This window comes from Pelodiscus sinensis, chromosome 1 (genome assembly GCF_049634645.1).
Source record: "Pelodiscus sinensis isolate JC-2024 chromosome 1, ASM4963464v1, whole genome shotgun sequence".
Classification (NCBI taxonomy): Eukaryota; Metazoa; Chordata; order Testudines; family Trionychidae; genus Pelodiscus; species Pelodiscus sinensis.
The window spans coordinates 194,769,538-194,784,607 of NC_134711.1; positions in this window are offsets into that span (position 1 = coordinate 194,769,538).

Below are 15,070 nucleotides of genomic sequence, written 5' to 3' on the forward strand. Positions count from 1 at the left end.
GTGCAAGCTGACTACCCTCACTGGACATTTCCCAATACTAAACTAACTTTCCACCATCTGATAGTAAACTGGGGTTGCAAGTTTTCAGATGGCAGTTACCACCTGATTTTCCACCATGAGGGCCAGTCTCATGCTGGTGCACCCGGTGTGCTGCAGGGCTGGGTGGAGAGCTCAGCACAAGACTTGAGGAACATGCCTTCCCACATCTGAGGGTTCTGCTGGAAACACTGTTAGTCATCCCATTTGCATCATAATCCATTCCCACCACTCCATGCTTGTTGGGCAAGCCCAAAACCAGCCCGTGTAACCAGTCAGTGAATAACTACAGTGGTTGGTCAGCTTTATTCACTGTCTGCTTATCTTCGGTACCCTGTGTGCGCTAGACTCATCAATACAAAAGATTCATTTACTCTGTCCTTCAAATGGATGAGAGGGTTTTGCTGCTCTGTGCCGGTGCCACCGTGGTGTCACTGCTGCTTCCACATTTTTGGCAGTGAGCTTGAAAATGGCATGAAAAATTGGGAAGGAATGAGGGATTTTAGGGGAATTTGACTCCAACCTCCCACACAATACCCTGAATACACTGAGGTCACGTAGGAAGCCTGTGACAGAACCAAGAACTAAACCTAGCGCTCATGAATGCCATTCCCAAGCCTTCACCACTCCATTCTTACCTCAGTGTATGATGTGCAGCATTCAACTCCCTGCTCTCCCCACAAGAATAAATCCTCCATCGTGGCTGTATTGTTGAAGTTTGTATATATGTACAAAAGTGACATAACCCAATAAAGTTTCAGTAGAGACTTAAAATGTGGTGATTCGTTATGACAAAATTGAAAACTGTGAGCAATTAATCTCTAATGTGCACTAATCACTTTCAGTAATTAGAGAGAATAAATTAAACTGTCAAGAATTGGAAAAGTGACCAACTCCAGTGGGATTTGGTTTAATTTAACTATCTGATAATGATAGCTTCAATAGAAACTGTCACTTCTCAGGAAGAAAATCCCAGATATTTTGTTCTGCCCATACTGACACGCTGATTTATTTTCTTCTCCTTTGGAAGCAAAAGGGGAAGAGCCAGTTAATGGTAGCTTATCTTGGTGGTTTCTCTCCCCAGAAGCTGCAATCTGAGATCTGCATTCGTCATTCTTCCCACAAGTTTGACGTTACTCCTTGTAGCAGTCAGGTCATCGCACCAGTAAATCCTGACAGGACTCTTGCTCTGTCAATGGCGATAACCTTTTGGATGTGTGTGTTGTGTTGGCTTGCACAAATAGCCACCACAACAGACACTGAGAGAGCTTCCAAAGACCACAAAATCAGATAAGGATTGAAGGTGCCCAGCCAGGTTTATTGTCAGATGAAATATAGTAATAGTTGTCAGCTGACTCTACCGAACAACTATGCAGATATACCCCGGACAATGGACATGGCTCAGTCCGTGATATGAGAATCCATCACTGCTTCCAAGGCCAGACAAAGACTGCCCCTCCAAATGCCACTTTATATACAGGTACAAACAAGTTACACATCACCCCTTAAGTGTCAGGTTGCCACCCTCTGATGTAACTTAGATACCGCTCAGCACGCTACACCTCCTGGTTCAATTAGAACATCTCCATCCAACATGTTGTCATTTTAGACCCTTTCCTGAGCCTGGGTCAGTATGTCCCTGTTATCTGTGGAGATTGTGGGTACCATGGTCCTTTTTAACGAGGTGTTACCACTATCCTTTTGGAATGTGCTTTCCACTTATGACCAGTACCAATTACTGTCTTACAGCCAATAACTAGTACCAATTACTGTTATACATCTGGGCTTATTACCAGTTTTAAACTAGCAGCTCTATTCGTGCCAAGTGTTGTGAGCAGGGCCCTGCCTCTTGCTCACAGTTTAGCTTTGCTTTATATTAGCAAAGTCTTGACTGTTGCTAGCCAAGCCTCAAACCAGGCCTGTGCTTCATAGATTTTTGTTTCAGGCCCTCATCTTACTACACCCTGACCAACATGGGTTTGACATTATCCCTGACCAATAAAAAAAATTAGAGCTGCAATAAAATGTAATGGATGAAGACCTGGTAGAACAGCAAATGTCAAACAATGTGGAAAGAAGTTTCCTAAGCATGAATGGTGTCATAGACTAATTAACTGGCCCTCCTTCTGTCCTAGTTCAGTGCTACACAAGAGTTGCCATACTAGCTCACACCCAGGGTTTATTCAGTCCACTATGCTGTCTCTGACAGTGGCTAGCGTAACCTTGGACTGCCCTTCTCCAGTGCCTTAAAAAAATCCAACAATAACTCCCTTAGAAAAGTAGCTGAAGACGCAGCAAGGGTTGTTCAGGGTCAGCCTCCCCGCATTCAAGTCCCAAAAGGAGCAAGAGACATGAATTTTATTAGATAACTTTATAAAAACCTTATGATGAAGAAACAATCTGATTTCTACAACATAACATAGCTATTTTATAACCCACAGACATTATCTCCATAGTTACAATAAACAATTTAAAGAAAAAATTAAAATGTGAACAATTCAGTCCACACAGAGCCCATAAGAAGAAACTGAGAGATCCCAAAAGCTTAGGTTTAGTTTCAGTTACAGTCTTTGATCACCAAATCTGCACAATTTGCTGAGTCTGAACCACTTGTTTATAGGAATCCTCAGTTGGAATCCAGGGTTTTCCTCTGCTGTGGAGTTAGCCAGTCAGCTAACTGATTAGCCAGTCACTCAGTGAAGTCACAAATGCACAGATTTACAGAAAACCCTGTTGCAAAGTGCTCCAGAGTGAGGGCCAACAGCCTGCTTTCTGCTCCTCGGCTCAGTTTCTCCCAGCTCACACAAGATACATGGCCCTCAGTAAAGCTGCTGGCCAGCAAGAGAGACAGAACCTACTGGTGCAGACCCTAAACTACCACACCCAATTTCAGAAGCTTCTGAGTGTGAAGTGCTAAATCTGCCTAGCATCAGTGACCCAGAGACAACTCCTACCTCCCCACTATAGGTCTCTTAAAGAAATATCCAGGGGCGGCCCGTCCATATAGGCGAACTAGGCGGTCGCCTAGGGTGCCAAGTTAAAATGGGGCACCAAATGGTGGCGCAATATCATTGAGGGGTTTGGAGGTGCCGATTGCATAGTTCGCCTAGGGCGCCGGTTGCTGGCAGCTAGTCTAGGGCCTGGAAATAGCTCCCTGTTAGGTGCATGGGCTACACTAGCACCAGATGGCCCCACAGTAGTTAGATGTGGGATAATCTGTCCTCCACATTAGGCTATAGATTCCAGTTCCAGTTAAGCCTGTCTGTCAATTCCATTTGAGCTGAACAGGAGCCTGCACTGACCTATTACAATTCTGACAGGTTTGTTTTCTTTTGCTATTACAAGTGCAAACAACACCCAATGCAACAACCCTTGAATGGAAAACCCCCGGAACAAAAAGGCCTTTGCACTTCAGAATAGTGACTAATTTTTTTGCACCCTGTACTGGGTGTAACTCTGAAAGTGAAGTAGCCTGCGTCAGTCATGGGTGGGGTTGAATGGTTTGGTCACACCTGTACCCAGGGAATGAGCAAACTGCTTCCATTTAAGCTGATAGGAAGAGACAAGGTAGCCAAACTAAAAGAACAGAGCTTTGATTCTTTCAGCACTAATTAAAATATTGCTGATCATTGGTAAATCTTTTTCAGAACTTCCTGTTTTTCCTAACAGGACTCAAATAAGCTTTGGTAGCAAAACCGCTGTCCACAAGGAACTCTGCACCTTATGCTGGAGAGGTAATAACAAGAAAACAGCTGAAAGTTAGTTTGAGTTGCAGAGTTCCAGTTATAGATCAAGCACTTCTCCCTTGGGATGCACTGTGTCCTGTGCAGATACAATTCTGCTGGTTAACTCAAATACAGTAACAAAAAGGCTGAATGACAGAGAAAGATCAACTTTTAATTCTCTAAAGCCAAATAAGGCCACAGTTCAGCCCACAATGTTCCCTTGTCCCAGCGTCTTAATAACAATTCAGTTTCTCTTCCTTTCCAAACTATACCTCCAACCTTGCTGTAATTTTCAACCACCGTATTCCCCATCAACATTCAACCCCATAATCTAGAAGGGGTCATTTCTGTAAACAGCCTGGCTATGTCTACACTGGCACGTTCTCACACAAAAACTCTTTTGAGGAAGACTTCTTCTGCAAAAACTCTTCCAGAAGAGAGCATCTAAACTGGCATGTGCTTTTGCACAAGAGATGTGCTTTTGCACAAGAGCATCCATGCCAGTGTAGACGCTCTCTTGCACAAGAAAGCTCTGATGGCCATTTTAACCATAAGGCTTTCTTGCGCAAGAAATTCATGTTGCCTGCCTACACTGGCCTCTTGTGCAAGAACAGTTGCACAAGAGAGCTTATTCCTGAGCGGGAGCATCATAGTTCTTGCGCAAGAAGCACTGATTTCATACAGTAGAACGTCAGTGTACTTGCGCAAGAACTCGCGGTCAGTGTAGACAGACAAAGTTTTTGCGCAAATGTAGAGACAGCCCCTGAGTCTGGTCCCAGAATGCACTGGGATCAAAGTAAAAACGGAGATTGGTTTTTTTTCTTTTCTCTGGTTACCAGGAACCTGCTCTCCCCTGGCTGTACACACAGCTTGCTTTTCCATTGGTTTTCACTGAGGGGCAGGCCCTGACAGGTGAGGGTAAAGGCAGCAACTGCCCCAAGGCCAGGTAATTCAAATGGCCTCAAAGCTACCAGTTGCTACTGCAGCAGTAGTGACAGGAACTCCAAGCCCTTTAAATTGCTGCCTGTACTGGGTATAGCTCTGAAAGTGAGCTAACCTGTCTCAGCCCTGGGTAGGGGTTAAATGGTTTGGTCAGACCTGTACCCATGAGGCCCTGTGCCTTCCAGGAGGATGAGCACCCACTACCATCCCCCCACACCACACACACAAATCTGGACTGGTCCAAGGGCCCAGCAATTTTGTCAGTCCCTCTCTTGAGGGGGGTCACTGACACTCAGGTTCAGCAGAAATGAGCATCTTGTGATTGCAATACATCAGAGTGATCTGTATGTTAAAAGCACCCCTTTGATTCTGGTTTCATTGCACAGCCCTGATTCATTCCCTGAGCATCCTGCAGTTTGGGCATTTAACTAAGCAGCAGTCCTGTGGAAACAACAGTATCTAATCATGTAATTAAAACATCTGCACCAGCTCTTGGATGGATGTAAACTGGAATAGTGCCATTTACATCAACAGTGCTATAGCAGTTTACACTAGCTGAAAAGCTAGTCCATCATCATAATGCATGCACGTAATTTCTGAGTGCTTGACTTTGCAACCTTAATAATGTTCTTTGAATTGTTTTTTTTGTCGTGCTAAATGAGCTGCATCTGAATTTTGTATGCAACAAAAACATGAGCTTTCTGTTGCACCTACTTTGTTTCCTTGTTTGTTCATTTGTTTTCTTCTCCCTGATTGACAAAAGCTAGAGCAGAATGCACCAAAGCTGAATGAATATGCTGTAAATGAAGGTTGTAGTGCTGTTAATGTTCCATATGCTTGATGTTGCTACAAAGCATGTAAGAGCTATTTGTGTTTTTGCTGATTTGTAACAGCCACAGACCCCTGGGGCTTTGCTTAGAAACTAGGTCCCTGTGAAATAGATCTGGCATTGATGAATCAGCAGTATGTACTGCACCTGGTTACATGTATGATTAATATGTTTACTGAACAAACCAAACAAAAAGGGAAGTGTTGAACTGGCCTAACGATGAGTGTAAAGATGCTGGAGACATTAACATGTAAATAAAACATATACTATGCTGGGTTTGTGGGTGAGTGTGAGGATGAGAGGGGTGGGCCCTGGCCCATTCTTTTAACTCACACCTCCTTGTATTTCAGCTTTAGCTAAGTCATGGACATCTTCATGACATGCCTGTCAGACACGTTTACTGTTGCTCCTTCCCCTCATTATATTGAGTCTTTGGCCAGGTCTGCATTAGAAGCAGTACACTGGTGCAGCTGCGCTGCTCTACAGCATGCCTAGTGAAGACCCTCTCTGACGATGGAAGGGTGCTTGCCATTGGCATAACCTCCCCAAGAGGTAGAAACTGTGTTGGCGGGAGAGCCTCTCCAGCTGACATAACACTAGTGCACACAATGCACAGATTGCAGCAGCTTGCGTTGCTTGTGGCGGGGGGTCTCTTTCACACCTCTAAGCAATGTAAGTTAGATTGACATAAGCCAGTGATGGGCAACCAAGGCTACTGAATGGGCTGCATGAATGGCCCTCCTTCATCTCTGTGGACTGCATGACTGTCATAAGCAAGACGGTCTCCTGAGAGAGAAAAACTACCCTAATTGCTCTGGTGTACCTAGAATTTGCAGGCTGTGCTGACTGAACTGTAGCCGAGGCAGCCCGTCACTTGCTCCCCAGATCTGACTGTGATTTCACAAAGGTCACTTGAACTATGTGAAGGGGTCGCTTTCTCCAATTCCAAACACATTCAGATACTAGGAGATCACTCCAAGACAAAGCTCCTCAGTGAACAATCTTTCAGCCCTACCTCTGGGCGCACATTGTAGCTTTAGGTAAAAGGATAGAAAGCTAAATCCAGTTCCAGCTGAAGCTCACAGAAATAATTCAATTGATAGGAAGGATTAAAATTAAGATGTAATTAATCACTAACTTTCCAGTGTGCAGCCTCTTTTAGGGATCCCAGTATTGCAGTGCCATGGCAAATCATGCAGCAACATTAATTTATTTTTCTCCACCCATGAAATTCAGCAATTGAATGCTAGAGTGTCAGACTACAACTTTCCAAACGGATTATTTAGGGGATATTTAGAGGAAGCTGGCATTGTATAAAAAGAATTAGCAGAATTACAAGGGACATTCCTCTTGCTGGATCTAAATTTACCTGCACCACACACAAATCTGGCATTGTTTCCATTGCAGTGTTGTGAAATATTTACATCTGAAATGCTGAATCATGAAAGTGAGGCAATAGAAATTGCAGTTTGGCTGACAGAACTGCATAAGAGAAGGAAGCGGCAGTCGCCTGGGGACACGGCACAGTGACTTGGGCAAGGTTTAGAATGATGGACTATGGACAGCAAGGGAACCAGAGCAGTTGTGAGACAGATAGAGACCTGCAATGGCAATGCAGGTGCGACTTATTTAGGGCAGGGGCTGTCTTTGTGTGTGTGTGTGTGTGTGTGTGTGTGTGTGTGTGTGTGTGTGTACAGCGCCTAGCACAAAGGTCTATGACTGGGACCCAAGGGACTATGATAATACAAATCAAGAATACTTTTGAGATAAGAAGAGCACAAGACTCATGAAAGTTGAGCTGGCACTGGATCTCCAGCCCCATGGCGAGTTTCCTAGCCTCATTGCCCCCACATGGCTGGAGTGTGAATGCCAGCTCCCCATTGGGGGTGAGGGGAGCAGTGGAGAGCCAGCACTACAGCCCTTGTGTGATTGACTCTGTCTGGCAGCAGGGAAAGGGGGGGGGGGAAGTAGCTCTGCCACCCCCGCCCCCCCCACACACACACCTGGGGGAATGACAGCACAGAGAAGTGCTTGCTTTCAGGCTCCACCCCCATCACTCCCATTGGCCATAATTTCCAGCCAATAGGAGTGACCGGTGGTGGTGCCTGCAAGTATAGGGCAACCTGGAGCCACCTGTGCCCCTCCAAGGGTTGCACCAGGTAAGCACCCCAATCCCCTGCCCCCTCCCGCACCTCCACACCCATCTCACTCCTGTACATTCCCGTCCTCCTGCACCCTGGACCCCTACCCTGCTCCTGCACCCTACCTCCCGCCCAAACCCTGCACCCCAGCCCACTCTTGCACCCTACTTTTCACTCAGATCCTCCAGCCCAGCCCACTTCCTAACAGCTCCCTCCTGCACACAGAAACCATCATTTTTTTGCCCCACCCCAGAGCTTAGGGCAGGTGTGGGGGGGGGTTTTTTGGGTCAGGAGCCACTGACCCACAGAAAAATCAGTTGGGGGCGGCACACAAGTGAAAAGCCAAAAAAAAAAAAAAAAAAATCACTCACGGACGTGGCCTCCAACTGAGGAGGAGGAGGTCACTCCCCACATTCCCCCTGCACACCAGAGCCTAGTGGGACCAGGGTAGATTTTGTGTGCTCCAGCCCTGCAGTAAGGTGGTGGGGGGCTGGCACACAGGCAAGCTGGGGGCCACATCCAGCCCTCGAGCCTAGGGTTCCCCACCCCTGGCATGGGGGGGGGGCCAAGATCTAGTAGCCCAGGTCCCCAGAAGAGTTAATCCAGCCCTGAGGGGAAACCCTGAACTTTGGAGTCTCCTCAGAGCTGGAGCACAAGGGGAACCCTGGCACCCCATGTTGCATGAGTGAGGTGTGTGTGTCTTGTGGGGTTTTTTTGTGTTTTGCTTCTCGGTTGGGGGCCAAGTCAATGAGGGTTTTTTTCCCCTTCTCACTTGAGGGGGCCAGGTCAGTGAGGATGGTTTTTGTTGTTGTTGTTGCTTCTCACTTGTATGTGTGTCCCTGACTGATTTTTCTGTGAGTCAGAGGCTCCTGACCCAAAAAAGGTTCCCGCTCCTGTTTTAATGTGTTCTGTGTTAATTTTGTATTAGTCTCATTTTTTAATCAGAATGTCATGCAACACCAAGACAAATGCCTTACAGAACTTCAAACACATCAACAAACATTATTACCCATAGCAACCAAACTAATAATCTCAAACAAATACACAGCTAGTTTGACAGACTGTATTTTCTATAAACCCATGTTGATTGGCATTAATTATATTTAGGGTTGGGAGACCCACATTTTTACTCTTAACCATTAGTTGACATTTTTGTAACTGTACATACACAAAACTGATGAAAAATATTTCCATTGATAATAATCAAAATGTACACATAGGCAATGGAAAAAATGCTGCTTGAGAATGTGTTAGAGTTTGATTTAAGGATATTTTGACATCTGATGTTGACATTTTGTGTATTAGTGATTATTCAGCTTTAGCGTTTTGAATCTCAACATTCACTGTCATCCAACCTCCCTGACTGTCTGACCCTGCTCCACCCACACATCAGTTCTGACCACTGTGAAAATTGAAACTGAAGACTAGTTCTGTGGCTAGTACATTGGACTGGGATTCAGAATGACCTAGAATCTATTCCTGATTTTAAGAGTGACCTTTCCCATTCACTGAATCTTGCTGTGCCTCAGGTTCCCACATGTAGCTTATTTGGCCTCTTCAAGGTCCTTGCCAACCTGCTGCAGCTTGCCTAGAATTCAGGAGGCAATTTTGGCTTGTTTGGTGCTGAGGATCCCTCTAATGCTGGGAGGATGGGAGACCCTACCAGTCACACCCTGTCGTGGGAAGACAACGGGAGAAGTCACAAGCTGGCGTACAGGGCAGCTGCAGGCCTTGCTGCCAGTGTTATTCTTAGGATAATGTATTTTTAGATTGTGCCTGTGAGCCGCCTGGGTGCCAAGGGGAAGGAGAGCTCCACACAGTCCTGTCTCATTAGCAACCTTCTGACTTGAATGAACAACACTGAAACCAGAGGGAACTGAGGATAAGACAAGCTTGGTGCATGTGGTAGGCAACAGTGCCAAGAATGGGGCACTTGGTGAATGCTCAGGGTGTAGACAGTGTGGATGAACTGAGCATAGATGGAGCTAGGTCAGGAAGGTGGGAAAAAAAAACCCGTCTCCAGGCTTCAGTTTCCCCATCTGAGGTTTTGCACTCGGCACATCCTTTAAGCGAAAGGAAATGCTATGAAGCTGTGTGAAAGGGGAGCGTCAGATCCAGAGGAGACTTGCACTGTCATTGTTCTGTTCTAATCTGCTTTGTCTTCCCCCCAGTCCCTGCCCGTGCTAACTAACTTCTCCAGATTCAAGGACAAGTTCCTGCCAGCATGCGTGTCCTCAGCCAGCTAACTGAGGTGCAAAGGCAGCTGCTAGCTTGGCCTCATCCCCATGTGTTGTTACTGACTCCGTATTGCCTCTACCATTCTGTCTTTGTCTCTGTCCCTCTATGTCTCTCACACCACACACACACACCATTTCACATAAATGTCAGAGAACTAGTGGCATTTTTGCTTTTTCTCGGTCATATGAGGACAGGTAGAGTTAGGCAATGATATCCATTCACAGGGTTCATCGTGCTCCATGAAGTCCACTGAAGTTTAGCTATTTACTTCAGTTGGCTGAGTTTGAGGCCTTCCTCGTCTGTAGTGACAAGACTGAATTGTCCCTCGTTGCATTAATAGAACTTACCATGCAGAAGGATCTGTATAATAACCCAATCAACAGTCACCACTAATAGTAATAATACTTGGCACTTGATGCCTTCAGGGCTTTATACAGACTAGGGATGTTAACTAGCGATTAATTTACTAGTCAAGTAGTCGATGGAATTTCCATTGACTAGCCAATAGGCACTTCCACATTCTTCCTTTGAAATGTACAAGAGCCCCATCGGGGGCTCTTGTGCTGTCATGGTCATGAGGGATGGCCAGCAGCCTGGGTACTGAGGATTTAACTGTCCCCTTAGTGGCCAATAGAGGGACCCAAAAGGGGCAGCAGTCAGCCAATAGAAATGCAGATAGGGATTTCAAACTGAGACAAAGGAATTTTTGTGTTTTTCCTTCCTTTGTCCCTGGCCAGTTTACTCTCCAGCTACTGAGGGGGACAGACTCTTCACCATCTGAAAGTAGGGCAAAGCTAGATAAATCTGTTAGGTTTTATTGTTTTATAGTTTGGGAATGGGAATCTGATGTCTGTGCATTTAGAAATGGGTTTTCCTCTCTTTTGTAACTGTTTTGTTGTCGTGGGAAAATTCCCCATGAGTTTATTGATTGGTGGCTCTTACCATCTAGCCAATCCAACTATGCCTGTCACAGGAGTATTGTTGTGATAATAAAAGTTTTTTCTTTTTTATTACCCTGGTATTGGTTCAGTTCTGTGTCCTGGAAAATCTGTCTGTGGGATCTGCATGCCTCTGACTAGGGGATAGTAGCCACAGGCTGCAATTTGTATTTTCTCTTTTCTTTTTCAAGTTCTTTGGGGAGGAGAGCTTCGGGTGCCCCTGGGGTTGGTTTCAAGTGTCCACCCCTGTTTGGGGGTTCAAAGCACTTGATGGTGGTGGCGGATTTTTATCCCCAAAATCTGGGTATTGGGATTTTGGGGGGAAGTTTTATACCAAAGCCTGGAAAGATAAGGTTTTTGGGGTCCTTTTGCGGGGCCCCACTTCTGCATTCATCGTGCCAGAGTGGGGAATCAGCATTGACATGTGCATTTCAAAGTTAGAACGCCATGTGGAGCCCAGGGCCAGTGGGAAGTCCCGCTGACTCCAGGCTCCACGCCAGTGCTTCTGCTTTGAAATGCACAAGACTTCAAGCGGGGGCTCTTGTGCATTTCAAAGCAGAAATTCCCGCATGGAGCCTGGGGCCAGCAGGGGGGACTCTGAGTCCTCCACTGACCCCAGGCTCCATGCTGCATTTCCTCTTTGAAATGCACAAGAGCCCACACTGGGGACCCTTGTACATTTCAAAGCTGGGGCACCGCAGGGAGCCCAGGGTCAGATGGGGTAAAGGATCTTGTCTGTCACTTTAGACCTGAGAGGCGAGTCATCACGCAGTGCCTGGAGGGAATTTTTGTATAAATAGGTCTTCAGCCTATTGGTGCCTTCGCGTCGTGATTGGGCAGTGAAATTTAGCAGTGCGCACACTTCTGAGTTAGGTGAGCCTCTCCAAGGCATTGCATGCACAAGGCATGTCCGTCAGAGACGGGCATAGCATCTCAACAAGATTTGCAATGTTTGAAGCCTGGAGAGCCAGGCATGGGAAAAACCGAGTAGGGTGTCAAACTACAAAGAAAAAAAAGTTTTTTTTAGGGTAGCGGGTAGATAAGAGTTCAAAACCTGAAAAGGAGAAGAAAACTAAGGAAAATTAAGCTATTTTGTTGGTTATTCTTGGCTAAAAAGGTGAATCCACTGAACTCCATCTGCCACTGAGGACAGTAGAGAAAGAACTGAGGGGGCCGCGTGGTGCGCAACGGACACAAGGTGGCACCGTGGTGCATGCACGACACGGCAGGGCACTGCTAGAAAAATCTCCAGTCTCTAGCGCAAGGACGCACCAGCACCCAGAATGGAGCACCCACAGGGACATAACTCAAAGACAGCCACAATAGACAAAATTTATTCTTCCTGCTCCCAAAATTGTGGTCGGTGTCATTTAAAGTGATTTATATCACTGATGATCATATGGACAATTTGTTTTAACTGTGCCATTTAAAAAAAAATAAGATAAAAACAGCCCAAATCTGCCCTGATCCCAGCATGGACAGAGCTGATACAATGTCATCCAGCTATGTAACTGATAAAGGCCCCATTTTAGGACAGCACTTAAGTGCATGCTTAGAATTAATTATGTGCATAAATCTTATAGCATAATATGCAATGCTGCCCTACTTAGGGGTACTTTGCTGAATTGGGGCCTTGGAGAAACCTGATGGTATCAGGGTAATAATCTCCAAGCACCAGCAGGTTTGAATTAGTTGCTATCTTAAACAGCTCATATGCTTCAATCTGTTCCTCTCCTTTCAGAGGCTTATCTACTGCCATGAGCTTCTCTCTCTGCTCCGGCCTTTTGTTTCACTAAAATATGTAGATCATCAGCAGACTTGGTTAATCTTTCCTCTTAGCTCAGATTCTCAGAATTCTGGCTCATTTCATTCTGTTTCCTACTGCTACAGGTTTTAGCCTGCCTTAATATCCTGGGTTGTAATATGGGGAGTGAGCTATATACTCCCTGTAACCGAAACCCACACAATTTAATTCTGCTAGCCTTTCCACCCTCCATTATGGGGTAATTTTTGCTTGCTGCTGCTTTTTATTCCCTCTTACCCTGAGTTGTTCATGTGAATTCAGTGCTTATGAAGGCAACAGGTTAAGAGACCTGACATTTTCTGTTTACCCACAGAACAGGCAGTAACAGTGCCAATTTCCCCACAACACTCTAGGGCAGAGGTCACCAAACTGTGGGACTTGCTTCCCTGGTGGGAGCACAGAGGAACGTTCAGGGGGCTTGGCAGGGTCTTGGCCAGCCCCCGCCGGGGGAGGGAGTGTGCTCCAGGCCCACCCACATCTAAAGCCACCGCCCTTAACTGAGGCCCAGCACTACTTTGCTCCCAGACCTTGCCCACCAGCTTTGGCCCCTGGCCATGGCTGCCTTTACAGCCTCACCTGTGTAGGGTTGTCAGGTGTCCAGTTTTGAACTGGACAGTCCAGTATTTGAGCTTTCTGTTTGGGAAACAAATTGAGAAAATATAAATGAGAAAATATAAGTGTCTGGTATTTTCTAAACAAGATGTAATGTAGATTGTGATGTAATATCAAGTGTGTCCAGTATTTTTGTTGAAACCATCTGGCAACCCTACACCTGTGGTCCCAGCCTCAGTCCCCTTTCCCCTGGCTGTATCTCCCCTCCAGCTGCAGCCCTACTTCTGGGGTCAGGGGGAGCATGGACAGGGTAAGAGGTGGCATGACTGCGAAAAGTACGGGGAATTCTTCTTGGGGCAAATCACCTCCGGGGATGAGAGTTGAGAGAAGTGTGTGTTTGTTTCTTTGTGCCCTTTCAGGCTTCGGCCTCGCTGCTGAGACTGCTACCTCATGCTAGCTCAGGTGTTTTTGTGGCGTGAATACTGGTCCACCAGCAAATGAACTGAGCCTAGTCATTTAGCATAAGCCCTGCTACTGCAATCTGAAGGCTACAGCCGTCTACAGAGGGACAGGCAAAGTAGGAAGGCTAGAATGAATTAACTAAAATCTTTTCATTCATCTTTCAAGAAAAGCCTAAACATAAAGGATTAGAGACAAACCAACTTGAATGGTACTGTGGGACCTTTAGCCATTATTAAAGTGTTTACAGAAAATGTGAAAAATACCTGGATATGCAATTGGAAAAAAAATGCATTGACCTTTTACACACCTGTACAATTTAATAGAAAACACCACCACAGTCCAGAAGCAGCATGAATTCTCTGCTACATCCAGCAGGTGTTTGTATGTGGTTTGTTAGTATGTGGCAAAAATGCTTTTGTCTGGGTTTTCAAACAGGAAAATGGGAAGCACAGCTGAGGAGATTAAAGCCCATTTGTGCTCTTGTTTAAGCATACATGACCAGCCAGGATAAAGAAATGGGGATAGCTGCCTGGAGCAAAAGTGGTTTGCTGTGCACCTGATTGTTCCAATATGGAAGCCTCTTTGGGCATGTTATGCATGTATCCCCCAGAAAGCTAAGTACAATCTAAATGTATTGTGCCACTTTGAGCACATCTCACCAGGTGACAAGTACTCAGACATTATCCACAGCTCACGCATTATTACTTGTGTCAGGGCTGTTCCCTGCTCTGGCACTCCAAGGGCAGAAGATGGGGGCCTGTAAGAGACCTTAAAAATATCTTGCCTCTATAGGCTTCTGCTTAAAAGCTCCCCTAAGGCCACAGATTCCCTGAACTTAGGAGGTAGCTGCCATCACCAAATGAAACAAAATAAACCCCTTTCTTCTTGAACCCAGGAAGGAAGCACTTGGACTTCTTCCAGAGGGGTATCCTCAAGCTCTTTTCCCACAAGAGAGCTTGGAAAAAAGAGAAAACAAATTGCAGTCTCTGGTAGCTGACCTCTCAGTGTTATACACAAACACAGACCTCCTGTTTCTTTTCAGGACACAAGAATCAAATTATCATCTTAAAAAGATGATTTTATTAATAAAACCAAAAAGATATACTTGATAAAGCTTACTTGGTTGCTAGGTGTTACAGAGCAACTAAGAAAATAGCAGATTAAAACTGAGAAAAAATGATATCTGTGGGCTCAGTTTAAGTAGTGAATGTGGGGGAGCACATGGATTTTACACAAAGACGTTTTACCAAACAGCAAAATAAAGAAAAATAACTTGATTGCTACCAGATAAGTTTCCCCTCTACTTACAATCCATACTGATCCCTACGTCAAGGCCCAATTCACTCCCATGTTCAATATTTTTTATATGCATGGCAATTCTGTTTATTGCATCTGCTCCCTCC